This window comes from Rhea pennata, chromosome 23 (assembly GCF_028389875.1).
Source record: "Rhea pennata isolate bPtePen1 chromosome 23, bPtePen1.pri, whole genome shotgun sequence".
In the NCBI taxonomy this organism is placed as follows: Eukaryota; Metazoa; Chordata; class Aves; order Rheiformes; family Rheidae; genus Rhea; species Rhea pennata.
Genome location: NC_084685.1, coordinates 8,153,377 through 8,168,338, shown reverse-complemented (window position 1 = coordinate 8,168,338; position 14,962 = coordinate 8,153,377). Strand labels below are relative to the sequence as shown.

The window sequence follows — 14,962 nt, the reverse complement described above, 5'->3', positions numbered from 1 at the left end:
TGAAGAGGGAACCACAGCAGGAGCATTTACACAGTGCTACAGAGACTCCCCATTAGCCGCCTGTCAGCCAGAGGTCTCCTTTCCTTCCTGCTTACAGCTACAAAATTGCCTTCTCATTACACTGACTCCACCTCTACCTTTAAAGGGACATGATTGTTCCCTGAAGCAAGACAGGTCTCATCTCCCAGCAGGACAAAAAAACCAGGGATTGCATACATCTGGTGGATGTGTTCCTGGAACCATTTTCAAGTATTTTTGAAACTGTTCTTTCCAGTTTGTCTCTTCTGAAGGTCTGGTTATAAGCTGTCCAGCAGATCTTCCACAAGTAGAATAGTCTAATTTCTAAAAATATCAGAACTGATCTGAGAATGGTAAATTTAAATTTCTGGTAAAGTATTATAGTGTTGGAAAATAGATGCTTCAGTCTCTTCTTTGGCCTTAGAGCTACAGCATATAACATACATGATAACTCAACAAGCACTGCATCTGAAGAAACAGCAGCAAATTACATTCCAAATTAATTGGCTAAATTCACTCATATCACACAGATTTAAAATTAGTTCTCTGCAAACTAGATCTGAAATCACTCAAGTAAGTCACCACATTAAAAAATATTCAATATCAATATAAAAGCCTGGTTTCTAAGTATCTTGTCCAAACACGAGCTACGTCATGAATTGCAGGCAACTCAAGTTAATCCACCAAGGGAAGACAGAGGTCAAAGTCAACCCTTTCACATTTAACAGTAACTTTTAAGTACATTTTTCTGTATAGAGCCGTTTCTACTTCTTTAAGAACTGGACCAAAAATTAACAGAGATTTATTAGATCACCGATATTCTTACTGATGTGCAGTTTGACTACTTACTACCCTAGCAACAAGACCAGTGTATAAAGTTCCCATACTGTTAATACATGTGTGGAGGGGCTACACAATAAAATGAATCAATGTTATGACAGGAGTTACAAATTATTTATTTTAGAAGAATATTTTTAAGCACATCAATTCTGGGACTCTGTTCATAGTGTGGCTCTCCAAACAAGTCTTATTGACAAATGAGGGGGTTTTGAGACATGAAGCTAATGGAGAACCAGTAGCCTGGAAAACTTTCACTAAGTCATTGTTTTCTAAAATCTGATTGTTCCAAGGTTCAAATTTTGCAGTGAGAGGATTTGAAAACAGAGAAGGCAACCCACCATACCAATCAAAAAAAATGGAAAAAATGGAAGAGAAAGCTCCTATTAAGTCAGTACAATGGACTTTGCCCAGAAGACAGACTTTTGTCATTAAACAAAGTCAGGGAAGTTAATGTTTTACAAGTTTTAAGCTGTTTGAGTTCTGTCAGAAGACTTAAGTTTGTTCCACAGCAATGAATTTATCTTTACACTGAAAATGTTACTAAAAATGAAAAAAGCAAAAAAACCACCTCCCAAATCACTCTAGTCCAAACAATCTTTTCACATTCATTCTTTCTTCTACTTTTTGGACATACAGGTGAAGCATCTTACTCTCCTTTCTTGACAAATAATAATCTTAATGCACAACAACACTGCCTTTGTTGCAGAATACACTGTACAGCTTGGCACAATCTATCTCCTGATCTATTATTTTCAATCTAGAAGGCAGCAATGCTTGATAGAAATATGCATACCCTTGGGGGAAAAAAAAAAAAAACTTTCTGTGAATGTATTTTTTTTTAATGGAAGTTTAATAAACATGTATTTCCCATGTGGTTGGTTCTAATCTAACTTTCTTACAGTTTCCAGTTACCAGCAATTTTTCCACTGTCAAGAGTTTACCACTGCTATATGCTCCCATTAGCTACTGAAGCTTCAGAATTATTAAATATTCAGAATACGATGCCCATTTAGTTAATGAAAACTTCCATTCCACTTTTCAAATAGCTGCTGATTCAAATCAGTTTTCAGATACAAAGCTTTAGCAAAACAACAAGTGTTCCTAGATAATTTCACACTGATCTAAACATTTGTCTGATCAGTCAATGCACATGAGGGAAACACTCCTTCCAAACACACCCAAACAGGTTTTAAATGAAGAAAAAAACCACGCATGTTAAAAAACATAGGCTCTTGTTCTTTCTGGTCATTCAAGATTATCTCCATCGAGTTGTTCCATTTTACCCTTGTGATTACCAGCTATTTGAAAAGAAACTACAATATTCCCAGATGTAATGCTTTTTTTTTTTTTTTCAAAGTCTGCTTAAATAACACGACATGTAGACTTCTTCATGCAGCAATATGACCAATGAAAAAAGAATTTAACTGACAGTTTAACTTGTAGTACACCCACATTAGAAGCAAAATAAAAAGGTATATTCCAAATTCCAATAAATGCAGTTCTACCACCTTTGCAGACTATTTTCTATTGTGCGCCTACCTGCCTGAGCACAGACTCACACCTTGCACCTTTCAACAGTCCGGATTCACTATCTCAGCTTTGCCAATTACGAAATCAGGAAACAAACCTGAAATTAGAAGAAAATGCAATGAAGAAGCCTTATATTTACATTCTCATTATCACTGACCAAAAGGAGTCAATGTGAGGTTATGTCCAAAACATTCATCATGTGTCTTTGGCAACAAATATGGTCTTCCGAAATGCTTAAGTTCACTTCCCACTTCACCATGAATTCCACTTGCATTTACTTTATTAAAAACATTGTTTCTAGAATGGTTATTCAAGCTTTGCAAATTCTATGTCTATGTCTATTTATCTCTTTCTTCCACCTTCAACTCCCTCCACATACATACACATCTCAACTCCCCCTATATCCATACTATTTTAATTACATCTGAAACAGCAGTATAGAAGCAGTTTGTCTCAGTCCATTTGTGGGGGTCAGTTGCATTCAGGACTAAAGTATTTTCCCATGTTACTAAGAAGAATCCACAAGTCAAGAGGAACAATTGTTTTCCCGACAAATTCATCCAGCACCTTTTGAAGACAGTGATACAGTGACAGTATTCCACCGAGCTGTCAAAATTTTGACAGATCAAGAATTCTACTTCAGTATCCTCCATCTCTAGAAGGGTGGAAGTTTTAAGAAAACAATGACTCCATATTATTAATCCTCTGATCTAACAGCAGTATACATTCGTAACATGAACTTATCACTATTCATCACTTGTTCTGTTTATTTCACTGAATAAAAGGTTTCAAAGGTTATTTGATGATTATACTTGCTATTGAACAGTAGTTACATCCTAGCCTCACCTAAGACTGTGGGAAGGCTGTATTCCAGGGTTAGAAAGTCTTCTTGATCATGTTTAACAATTTTTGGAGGAGAAAAAAAAGGGTGGGGGGAATGAGGGAACAAAAAATACCCACCATTTAAATATTTCTGACATTATCTTATTTGATTAACAGCAAGAACTGTCAGCCTTTTTCCAGACATGGAAAGGAAGGCAGGGACGTGCTCAAAGCTTTCTACTGAAGCACAAATTGTAGCCCAGGAGTTTCATATTCCAAAACACTGTAAAGAACATTTGTATATGCCAAGACATGGGTCAAATGAAGAACATTTCTAATCTTCACAATGCTTTTTTTTCCTGGAATTTGTTTCCTTATTTCCAGTTGGCCTGTGCTGCCTTATTTACCATCTTTTTCCATCCTCCATTCTGAAGTCTTTCAAGTAATACTCATTATTATTTCAAACCTTTCACAGATGTTAAAGCAGAACACAACCTCCATCAGCCCTATACAGACAAGCTGTATAACAAATCATTACAGCTGAAATCACTCAATCTCAGGCATGCCACTGAGGATTGCTATGCCACACATCACCATACTCTGCCAGTTGGGAGAGAAAACACAGCCAGTATGTCCCCACCAAAAGTATTTCATTTGTCTTCCAACCTGTCTATAACACACTGAGCATAAACACTAACAACATTCAGTAACAAGTGAAAGAGCTTATGTACATACTTACGTACACACATACCTTAGAAATGTGCATGTTGCTGCAAAACTTGCTATAATATTTTGTTAATACCACCTAAAATACTTTGTAAAGCCTTTTGTAGAAAGTTGTATACAGTTGTGATAGGTAAACAAAACTTAACTTTCTCCTTTCTAGCCAGCATTTAATGGAACAGTTATACTTTATTTTGCAGTAAGACACAAAGCAAACAACAGTAGCTCATTACCGAATGCATTCCTGCTTGGGTTCCCTATCAACTTAGTGTTCACTAACACATACGCAGTTTGGGAAGAAATAGTTAAACTATTACTTTATTTGCTCAAAAGAGCCTTCATTATCACTGAATGAAATAATTAGTTCTCCTTCAGTCAAGACTACAACTCATCCTGAGCTCCAAAAATGAAGCGATATTAGTTAATTCTAAACAAAATCCTACAAAGCATCCTACAAAATGTATTTTTTCTAGTTAGGCAACAGCAACTGTATAAAGCAGAACAGTGACTAAGAACTATCAGCATATTTTAAATGCATTTCAGCACGGCTTCATTTTCAACGCAACAATCTACCTCCAGGATAAGAGTTGCAATGTGACTTATGCCACACTGCTATCAGAAACACAAAATAATAGCTGTAAGAACAAATTGCTTCAGTAAGTGAAACATGAGCTACTGGGCTCATTAAAAGAAAAAAAAAAGGACATGCAGAACTGTAATAAACTTGGTCTTCAATGATTCCTCTTACACTCAGGCTCAATACTTAATAAAAGCAGCCTAACTCTTATGTCACTTTACAATAATCCTTGCTTAGTAGGTGTGTATCTGGCAAAGAATGAGAACAGCAATTCTTTTCTTTTTCTACCCTAAGTGCTCAAACAGGATCTTTTTCATACCTTGCATTAATTTCCTGAAAGAATCTGCAGTCCAAGCAGCACTTGCCACTTGCACCTGTCAAGCCTGCTTATGGGGACAGCAAAAAAGAGGCAGCTCACACACACACACACACACATGCACACACACAAAGCTGCAGGACACCCTGAAATACATCTCCCCATCAACTCAAGCATGCTTAATGAGGGCACATGACACTTGCCCTTCCCTTGCAGTTCCCAGTTCAAATCCATGAAAATTTCCCTGGACTTCATTGGCACTCTGTTCCAACGGACTGAACCAACCGATGTTCCCCCACCTTCATGGAAATTACAACAGTACCTAACTTATCAGTTTTTTTACCACTGAATCAATACTACTTTTGTCTTAGTGATCATTAACAACAGCTGGGCTAAAAAAAAAAAGTCTCCATCTCAATGTAAGGAGACAGATCTGTCACTTCTATCAAGACACTACCATAGCGGTGTGACTGTCATGAGTATCTCCATTATGTTAGAATGTGAAAATAGTATTTCTCTATCAGTAAGTTTGACAACTGTCAATACACTGAAATAAAACCAAATTAAGCTGTTTTAAAAGAGCAGTCCAAAAGTATGACAGACTAAACCAGCTATGTAAAACCAAATAACTAGCAAGCTTCACCTGGCAGCAGTACAAGATGTTGCTGTGAAATCACTTGAAGTGCAAAAAAAATTTGCTGCAATCTACATGTTAAAGCATACCAGAAGTGAAAATGGTAATGATATACAGAAAGCACACACTGGCTTTGGTTATTTTAGAAATCAAAGTCTAATAATCTCACTTTCTGCTTGATTCTTCCTTTTCAAACTAAGCTTTGATCTTACACTAGAAAGTAGGTATGCCCTTGATATCAACTAAGTAGTTAATTGGAAGGTCCTGCTGCCACCCTAGTGGTCCAGAAATTTACAAAGATTTGGAAGTCATGCTTCCAAAGAAGCACTGAGTGATGTTAAAAACAATTGAATGTTGGGCCTTTGGGATATTTTCTGAAGCATACAGTACAGTTACAGCCAAAATTGAATCTGTCCTGAAGCGTTAAGACTCTTCACGCATACATTTAGTCTATGAAAACATGGACTCCAGCAACTTTCATTCATAAACTAAAAAACCCCAACCATTCAATATTTATTCTCACGCCAGCATTTGACTTCTGAACTTTAACCTCATCACCTCAAGAGAAAAAATAAGTGTGTGGGGGGATTTCCATAACATAGTATTACACTAACCAAGTTTTTTTGGGAAAAAAAATCATGAAGTTATTTTAAATGAGTCATGAAAACAGGCTGTTCCTACAGAACAGAGGTGAATGCTTGTTCTTACAAACTCTATACATATATAGCAGACGTTTTACACTTCCCCCAAAATAAAATGTTACTTCATTCCACAAATTGTTCCACTACTTTAATTAAAATCACTTTGTAAAGGTAAACCTTCGCGAATGACCATTCTTGTTGCAAAATTTCCTTATTAATTCTTTATTCCTACTGTATGAAGTATTGTCTAAAAAGATCAGACTATGTGGCATACTGTTCCAAGCTTACTGTGACTTTTTTTAAAGCATCAAAATCTAGAATTTTGGAGTAGGTTGCCCAGAGAGGTTGTGGAGTCTCCTTCTCTGGAGATATTCAAAACCCACCCAGATGCCATCCTGTCTAACATGCTGTAGGTGACCCTGCTTAAGCAGGGCATTTGACTAGATGATCTCCAGAGGTCCCTTCCAACCTCAACCATTTTGTGATTCTGTGTGATTCTACGTTAACAATTTCATCTGGAAATTAACATAATTCAGCTAATGATGCAGGACCTAAGAGGAACTCTAAATCACTCTCCCAGAGCCATACTGACAGACATCCGGATTAATAATTCAATCTAAGCGTAGAGGAAGCTACAGATTAAGATAAATCTTTAGGCTGGATTTCTACTTATTTAGTTACTAGATTTTGAAGATGAAAAAGGAAATTCACTCATATAACAGTGCAATATAGGAATACAGTCAAACACAAACAAAAAAATCTCATCTCTTTCAGTGTGATACCTCCAGTAAGAACACTAATTGTGGAAACAATATTTAATTATTTTTAACCCTCTTATCAGGACATGGTATTACCGCTCCAATGTAGCGGTGATTTCAACATGACATTCTCTCCCTATCTTAAGTACCAGAAATACTGGACTTCTGTTTAAACCGTGCACTTAAGATTTTCTGTATTTCTGGTTCTTGAGGAAGACAGTGGGAAAAGAGAAGGTAATTATGTATAGAAAAAGTTCTTCTAGTCTTGCCTTTAAGGCTATACTGGTAATTAGATATGCCCCTTATTGGCATTTTTGTAGCACATTTGGCTTACAAGCTTACCACGTGCACTTGCACAGACAGCTTTCAAACTTATGTTTACATACCTTATGTAAGCCTCCCATAAATTAGGTTTCTGAATACAGCTTTATCAGAAGTGGTTGAACTCTCACCTAAACAGAAAAAGAAACAAAAAAAATTTAAAATTAATCAAGATACTGACAAACACTGGCATTTCATAAGTAAGAAAAGATTTTGATTTTGGTCATTCATTCCAACACTGTTTCCCAAATTCTTTCCCAGTAAAAAAAAGGTGTCTTGAAAATATTAAATCAGAATAGCAGCTCATACACAGATCTCTAATTCAGGAAAATGATCTCATCCATAACCCTAGAGGAGTAATTAGCTACAATTTAGAAAAAAAGCACAGAAACACAAAAGCCAAAAGTAATTGGGTACGTAACCCCCTCAGGATATCATGTATACAGCCCTCTGTTAAGGCACAAGTTATCATTAATACCAAACTAATTCTCTTGAGAGCAGGACTTCTGCTTTACCTCCCCCCCACCAAGTCATTGCCTTTTGTGCTCTCAGAGTAGAGAAACCTATAGGGCTATTTGCTCTATGTTTTTTTCTTCCTTTCACTGAGTTAGACAGAAATGAAAAGCAAATCACAATGGGGAGGACATACGTTAGCTAACTGCAAACTACAGCACCCTTCACAGTTTTCTTTCCTGTGTTTTTTTCTTTTTCTAAACAACTACCTTACACTATGAACCACAGCAGGCTACAAAATGGCTGGATGACAGATTTGGAGATAAAATTATGAATTTCCTTTCCTATCAAAGTAGTAGGTATGAGCAGGTCTTCGCAAAAAAACTTCATTCTCATAAGAATACAAAGAAGAGAAAAAATACTAAATATTTTCCTGTGGTTGGAAGAAAAGGGCACTGACAGAAAACTGTTCCTTGGACAGGAAAGTGTATGAACATAATTACTGTTTTAAAAATGAGAAATGGGGAGCAATTGCACTCAGATTTGTTTACTTATTCCTTTGTCCTAACCTAAGGCACCTTAACCCACGATTCTTCAGGTTCTGAGTTCTTCAAAGCCATCATTGCCCTCTTTGAACAGTGCTGTAACTGGTAAGAGGCAAGTCCAATCATCATCCAAGTAAGAACACAGCGTCAGCTAGTGCCAGGAAAAGATTATGGCCTCCTCTCTCCCTAAGAAAAGTAACAAACTCTCATAGGCATCTGCCTGCACTATTATAATGCAAATCTTCTAGTCTTTCACAAATGGTGAACGGGTTGCAATCTAGAGGTAGACTGACCACCACTGGAGAAAAATAAAACTAATCTTGTCTTTGCAGACTACAACATTGTCCCTTTCCACAACAGCATTATAAAATTAGGAGTTAAGTTTTACATATCATGCTGGTTTAATATTAAATACCAGTTGCTGCTTTAAGTAATACTTTATCAGGATAACCACTCTAGCTCTGTGTCATTCTCAAATATAACGAACATTGACCCCAGAAGTCATCATTTCTGCATCACACAACACCATGCTGGTACAAAAACGACATTTTTCACTAAACACAAGGTCAGAACACTAAGGTATTTGCTTTGCCATTCTGCATTCCCTTTCACATTTGAGAAAGCATTGCTTTCTCTGAATCTGCCTGTGTTTAAAATAATGTAAAGATGGCAAAGTACTTCTAAAAAAAGCAAGTTTTTCTTCCTCAGGGCTATTAGCATACTTGGCCCACAACGACCCAGTGCTCCAGCATTCTTGTAATTAGACTGGATGTCATTTCTATGTGCCTTTGTTTTCTATGGATGTGACAGCTTCCGGTTACCATGGAGTGAAACAACGCAAACACAATTCTCAGCTGGCATGAAATGTAATCCCATGATTTTACTATTCATAGTTCTGACATGATAAAGCTAAATTAAGCAGGAACTCCTAACTTTTTCAAACCTAATAACAGTGATTACCTTCATCATCTAACCTTTGCTCATGCTCTATTTCACTGCAAAGAGGAGAAGAATATTTTTTTACATGATAACAGATACTCAGTAGTTACAAGTCCAGCTTCTTATTCAGAAACAAAATGGCACCTACTTGTTCTCAGTCACTACTTCAGAGTGATTCCAGCAGTCACAGCACAGGTCAAGATGAGCTCCTGTGCTAAATGTAATGTGTTCTCATTCAGGAACCCATTATCAAAATTCACAGACCAATTTTTAAAACATGCTCAAGCTCACTGAGTGGTGAATCTTTGCTGAATGAAAATTTATCAATACAGGAATGTAAAACAGGGGTCAGTTCAAAGTACAAGTAGGAAATACGCTAAGCACCAGGCAAGCCAGCACAACTGTAATGTCTACCATTAGCTGTTTATACAGCCTTACATGGATTATTTCCACAAGCTCCCCAGGGAGCCAGAACAGCTTTTGAAATTAACACCATTACTCTCTCATTCAATGCCCATGGACTACAGCAGGAATTGTCACACAGAGCAACTCTCAATACTGCCATAATTCAGAAAAAAACATAAGGCCCAAAGAACATGTTATTATACTGGCACACTAATCTACTAAACACAGATCAGTAAAAGCAAACTTTTCCAGAAATAGAAAAAAGTTAAATGGTTGCACCACTGCTTAATTAATGAGTTCTGACAAGCCAAACTGTCATTTTGCAAAGACAAGGCCAAGTGAGCTTTTTTTTTTTTTTTTTTTAAAAAAAAAAAAAAAAAAAAGGAAGTAGAAAGAGTGAATGGTACATCTACAAAGGGAACACCATAGTTTTATAACTAAAAGTATCCTCAGATTTAAGAGGAAAAAATTCTTTTGCAGTAAAGTTATCTAGATCAGATTCTAGTGGGAGCAGGTAAAAAATTCTGCTGACTTGCAGAATTGGCACTTATTTAATATATTATTTTATACATTTAATGTTTTTGTTTTCTAATAGTACTAACCATGCAAAGAAGTAATCACTAGCCTTTTTGAAATATGCTCATTTCAAACACTACTGGTGAACTCACACACAGACCTGGCTTAACCTGGATTACCAATTATTTTCTTAAATAGAGTTTACAAAATTTCTTGACTTAAATCTGGAGAAACCAGCAGACAGATGAATAGTATTACCACAATACTAACAATAGAACATATAAATATAATCTACAGTTCACCTGACAAAATTTTGCTTTAGTCTAAATGGTGTTAGAAGTTAAGAAGTTAATGTCATATGCACATGACTGCCTTCTGAAATCTCATCATACCTAAAATAGCAGCACACAGCTTATGAAGGCACTTTTGGAAATCTCCTTCTGGACTAGTACTTTCTCGAAGCACTAAAGAGCTGTACAGACTACTTTTTTTACTGCTATGTAGCTCTCAAAAGGACAGGGAATTAACAAGAAAAGCAAATAGCAGCAAAGTTCCTCTGCACAACTCAGCAGAACAGCAGGAACAACTTCGATAAATAAGGAACTACAAATAAAATGTAGGCATAGCATTCAGAGCATGCACCTGCCACTGTCAACACACAGCCAGCTATCAACATACTATATAGTTGTTGGATCTACTACTGCTCTTATGCATCTAAAGCAAGCACTTAAAAAGAGTGGACTATGATATAGATGCCTCCTTATACAGCTAGTTTTCTTTAGTGTACACTGGCAAGTAAATACATTTATAAGGTTTCACCCCCTTTTTCCTCATAGCTATGATTCCACCCCGAGAACAGCAGTTATCAGTACCAACCTGCTCATGATAGTTTCTCAAGCCTGCTCTGTTTTCAAAGGAAGTACATAGCCAGAACGACAGGTAAGTGGAGGCAAAAAAGTCAATACAAAAGGATGCAGAAATGCAGGCATTCAAGTTAACATGCGACCAGGCCTTCTGAAACCTTGTTATGGATTGTATGCTGTATTATATTTTCTTCCTTACCACAGGCAGAAACCCAAACTTAAAGAGAAATAGGTAATATCATAGCTATCATCTTAGATGCTAGAACTCTAATTCTCTCTGTGCTCAGTCTTATCATTTACAAATTACACATTCTCAATCTGACAGAACACAAATTTTGAAAAGATATTCCAGGACACTATAGCTTATCAATATTATTTAACAACTGGAGTCTTGCCTTGGAAGTAGAAGTCATTTTTAACTGGCAGTGTTAGCTTTCTAGCACTTTTGAGATGCATTAAAATTAACTCTTATCAAAATGCTTTCTCCTCCCTCCTTAACTCCTGCTAAGTAGAACAATTATTTTACACCACAAAGGATGCGATAAACAGAAACATAGTGGACTTCAAAGAAAATGTAGTCATAGTGACAAGGCCCTAGACTCTACTAGGATCCTATGTCACAAGGACATGCATTTCAGACAGCTTTCTAGAGTAACTGCCTTATACAGTCCAACAATAGAGAAAAGAATAAAATAGCAATGCAATTCACTAAGTCAGCCATTTCCTCAGCTCTTTGCTAAGGCTTCTGCAAAGTATCCCAGCAAGTACACAGAGGAAGTAGTAAATTCTTCCAAAGAAAACACTGTCATATCTAAATACATATGTTTTTCTGTCTCTAGAATAGATTCCTTTGAAGGCAATCTGAAAGCCTAAGCTTTAAAACCCAAATGCCGAAAAACGCATCCTTCTCATTGAAGGAAAAATGGGTTATGTAATGCAAAACTACAGAAAAAAAAATTTTTTTTAGTAACATCAACTGAGACCACATAAAAGGCACACTAAAAGCACACCTAAGTCTCTGTATTAGACGTACCATAAAAATTAACTACTTGACTTTGCTACTAGAAGAAAGGAATACTGCAAGAGACCTTTGCAGAAAAATTATTTGGTCATTTAACTAACTGAGCATCCTGAAAATATCCATTTGCTGTTGTGACCCAGTAGTCTCTTGCACTGGGCTGACACTAGCAAAGAAGCAGTAAAGACAGGAAGATAAAAGTCTTCGTCCTTTCCTTTATTCATCAGTTATAACACTGTGCTACAGCACTTTTCAAACTCCTTCATCTGTTGTCTATGATGTCCTTCCCCCAGCAAAAATGTTTTCATAAAATACGTCACTAAATATTTAGAAAACAACAGGTTTTCTGACAAGTAATGAAAGAAATACTGTTGTACAAATGACAAACCACATGCTCGAAGTCTATGGAATACTCACACAAATAAATAGGCTTTAACGCTATTCTTCTAAATCTGCTACTTATTCTGAAGTTGTCATGCCATTTTCTGGCACATAAATGCATTGAGAAAGCTACGAGACAAGTGTAGTGCCCGAAGCTCAGGCAGAAACTTTTAGAATATGTTTAGAGAAACCTCAAGCACATTAAACTCAACTTAAAGTTGGTAAAACAAGACCTCACCAACATGGTAAAAAAGAAAAGTCAGGACTCACGTGTGCCTCTACATCACCGGAGAACTAAGTTCAACCGTATTACCCAAAGTTCTACCAAAACTTCAGTTTTAAATAACAAGCTGCAGAATTGGGAGAACAAGTGAACTAATCCCTCCTGCTGCACCAACTGAGGAAACACATAGCCCCGAGCGCCGGAGCGGAAACCCCGCTGCGAGAGGCGCGCACCACCGCGGCGCCAGGCCCCACCTCATGGCAGAGCCACCGCCTACACGGGAAACCCGCGCAAGCGGCCGCTTCTCGCCAGCCCAGCAGGGCCCGGCGCGCCAGCGCTGGGCCGCCTCCCGCCTGCCTGAACACCAGCAACGCCTCTCGTTCCGCAGCGAGGAAACCCCCGGCACGGGCCAGGAAGCGCTGGGCAGGGCCCCGGGCCGGGGCCGCAGGAGTGGCGGGGGGGGAGCCCCAGGCTTGGGCCGCGGTCCGGGTCAGCTCCGGGGTCGGACCGGGGCCTGGGGCGGCGAGGAGCCCCAGGGTGGGCTCGAGGGCGCCGCGGGCTCTCGCGGAAGCGGCCCGGCCCCGAGGCCGCGGGGCGCCGCCGCTGCGCTGCGACCGCGCCCGGCACGTGGCGGCTGGCGGGGGGGGGGGGGGGGGGGGGAAGGCCGCGCTCAGGCCCAGGGAAGCGGAGCCGGGCCCGGGAGCGGCGGAGGGCGGCTCAGGGCGGCCCGGCCCCCCTCGGATCGGCCGCCCCGGGGGCACCGGGGGAGGACGAGCGAGCGGGGAAGGCCGCGCCGCGCGCGCTCGCTCGCGCTCTCGCTCGCTCGCACTCACCGGACCCCGCTCCGCCCGCGGCCTCCTCAGTAGCCAGGCGCCTCCACCTCCTTCTCCTTCCGCGCACTTCCGGTTCCCGCCCGCCCGCCTGGTCGCCCGAGCGGGCTGCCGGGAATTGTAGTCTTCCGGCGACGCCGCCTTTATTGGCTGGCGACGCCGAGCAGACTACAACTCCCAGCAGGCGCCGCGCTGGCCGTTACGTCTTTTCCGCCTCCTCCCCCTCCCACCCCTCGCGCGATGGGGGGGGCGGGGCAGGTTAAGCCCATGGCGGCAGGGGGGCGGCAGGGTCGGGCAGGCGGCCATCGGGGGGGCTGGGGCCCTGTCTGGGGGATCAGAGGGGCAGTGGGGAGCTGAGCCCCTTCTGAGAGGATGGGGGGCTAAGCCCCTTCTGAGGGGTTGGGGGGATCGGGGGGGTAGTGTGGGGCTGAGCTGTGGGGGGATCGGGGGGCAGTGGGGGGGTTAAGCCCCTTCTGAGGGGTTGGGGGGATCGGGGGGGTAGTGTGGGGCTGAGTTGTGGGGGGATCGGGGGGGTAGTGTGGGGCTGAGTTGTGGGGGGATCGGGGGGCAGTGGGGGGTTAAGCCCCTTCTGAGGGGTTGGGGTGATCGGGGGGGTAGTGTGGGGCTGAGCTGTGGGGGGATCGGGGGGAAGTGGGGGGGTTAAGCCCCTTCTGAGGGGTTGGGGGGATCGGGGGGGTAGTGTGGGGCTGAGCTGTGGGGGGATCGGGGGGAAGTGGGGGGGTTAAGCCCCTTCTGAGGGGTTGGGGGGATCGGGGGGGTAGTGTGGGGCTGAGTTGTGGGGGGATCGGGGGGCAGTGGGGGGCTAAGCCCCTTCTGAGGGGTTGGGGTGATCGGGGGGGTAGTGTGGGGCTGAGCTGTGGGGGGATCGGGGGGCAGTGGGGCTGAGCCCCCAGCAGGGTCTCTCCTGGCTCTTTGGCAGCTCCCCCGGCCGGGGCAGCAGAGGGAAGTGCTGTGGCCCTGCGGGGCAGCACTGGGGGTCTCGGTTCCCCCGGCTCCCCGCAGCCCACTGGCGGCCGGGGCTCGGCCTTCCTGGCACAGGAAGCGGGCGATTGTGGCTGCTGCTGGGGCAAAGTCACACGCGCGCAGTCGCGCTCTGGGCGCGGGCGCGTCTCGCGCTGCCAGGCCGAGAACAACCCTCCCTTCGGCGCCGGGGGCCAGGGCAGGCTCCGGGCGCGAGCGAAGTCGCCGAGGCAAGTCGCTGCCCCTGGTCAAGGCTGAAAATCCAGGCCTGGCTGGAGCAGGGTGCCGGGGGGCTCGGCGGGGTGCTCGCCTGCAGCCACGCGCTGCGCCTGGCTTGTGGGGACGGCTGCCCCTCGGCGCCCTGGAGCACGGCCCTCGCCCCTGCCCAGAGGCCGCGGGGGCTGCGCTCGCACGGCAGCGCGGCTGCGTGGGTTTTTTCCACCTGCAGATGGGATCGCTGCAGTTCCCCAAAGCGCGGCAGGAGGCCTGCGATCCATCAGCGCGGAGGCCGGGCTGGTGACGTGGAGCAAGGCTCTGGGGCAGGGACGGGCTGACATGGGGCGGGAGCAGCTGCCAGGAGCCTGCGCCATCGCTTGCGCAGGCAGCTCGGAGCAGGGAGCAGCCGCGC

The 14,962-nt window shown here is 42.3% G+C and overlaps 1 protein-coding gene across 6 annotated transcripts in view; it reads right to left on the bottom strand.

The window, feature by feature from the left end:
- The window catches only part of THRAP3 (thyroid hormone receptor associated protein 3), a 36,189-nt gene extending 22,751 nt beyond the window's left edge, over window positions 1-13,438 (bottom strand). For 3 of the 6 annotated variants that reach the window (XM_062594313.1, XM_062594312.1, XM_062594317.1), the window contains exons 1-3: window positions 13,357-13,438; window positions 7,246-7,311; window positions 2,398-2,485 (exon numbers count right to left, since the gene is read on the bottom strand). The gene's annotated coding sequence lies outside the window, so the exon portion shown is untranslated. Of the gene's footprint in view, window positions 1-2,397; window positions 2,486-7,245; window positions 7,312-12,570; window positions 12,627-13,356 lie in introns of those variants that run through there. The other 3 variants (XM_062594316.1, XM_062594315.1, XM_062594314.1) reach the window with 2 other exon arrangements.
- Window positions 13,439-14,962: the final 1,524 nt, after the last annotated feature.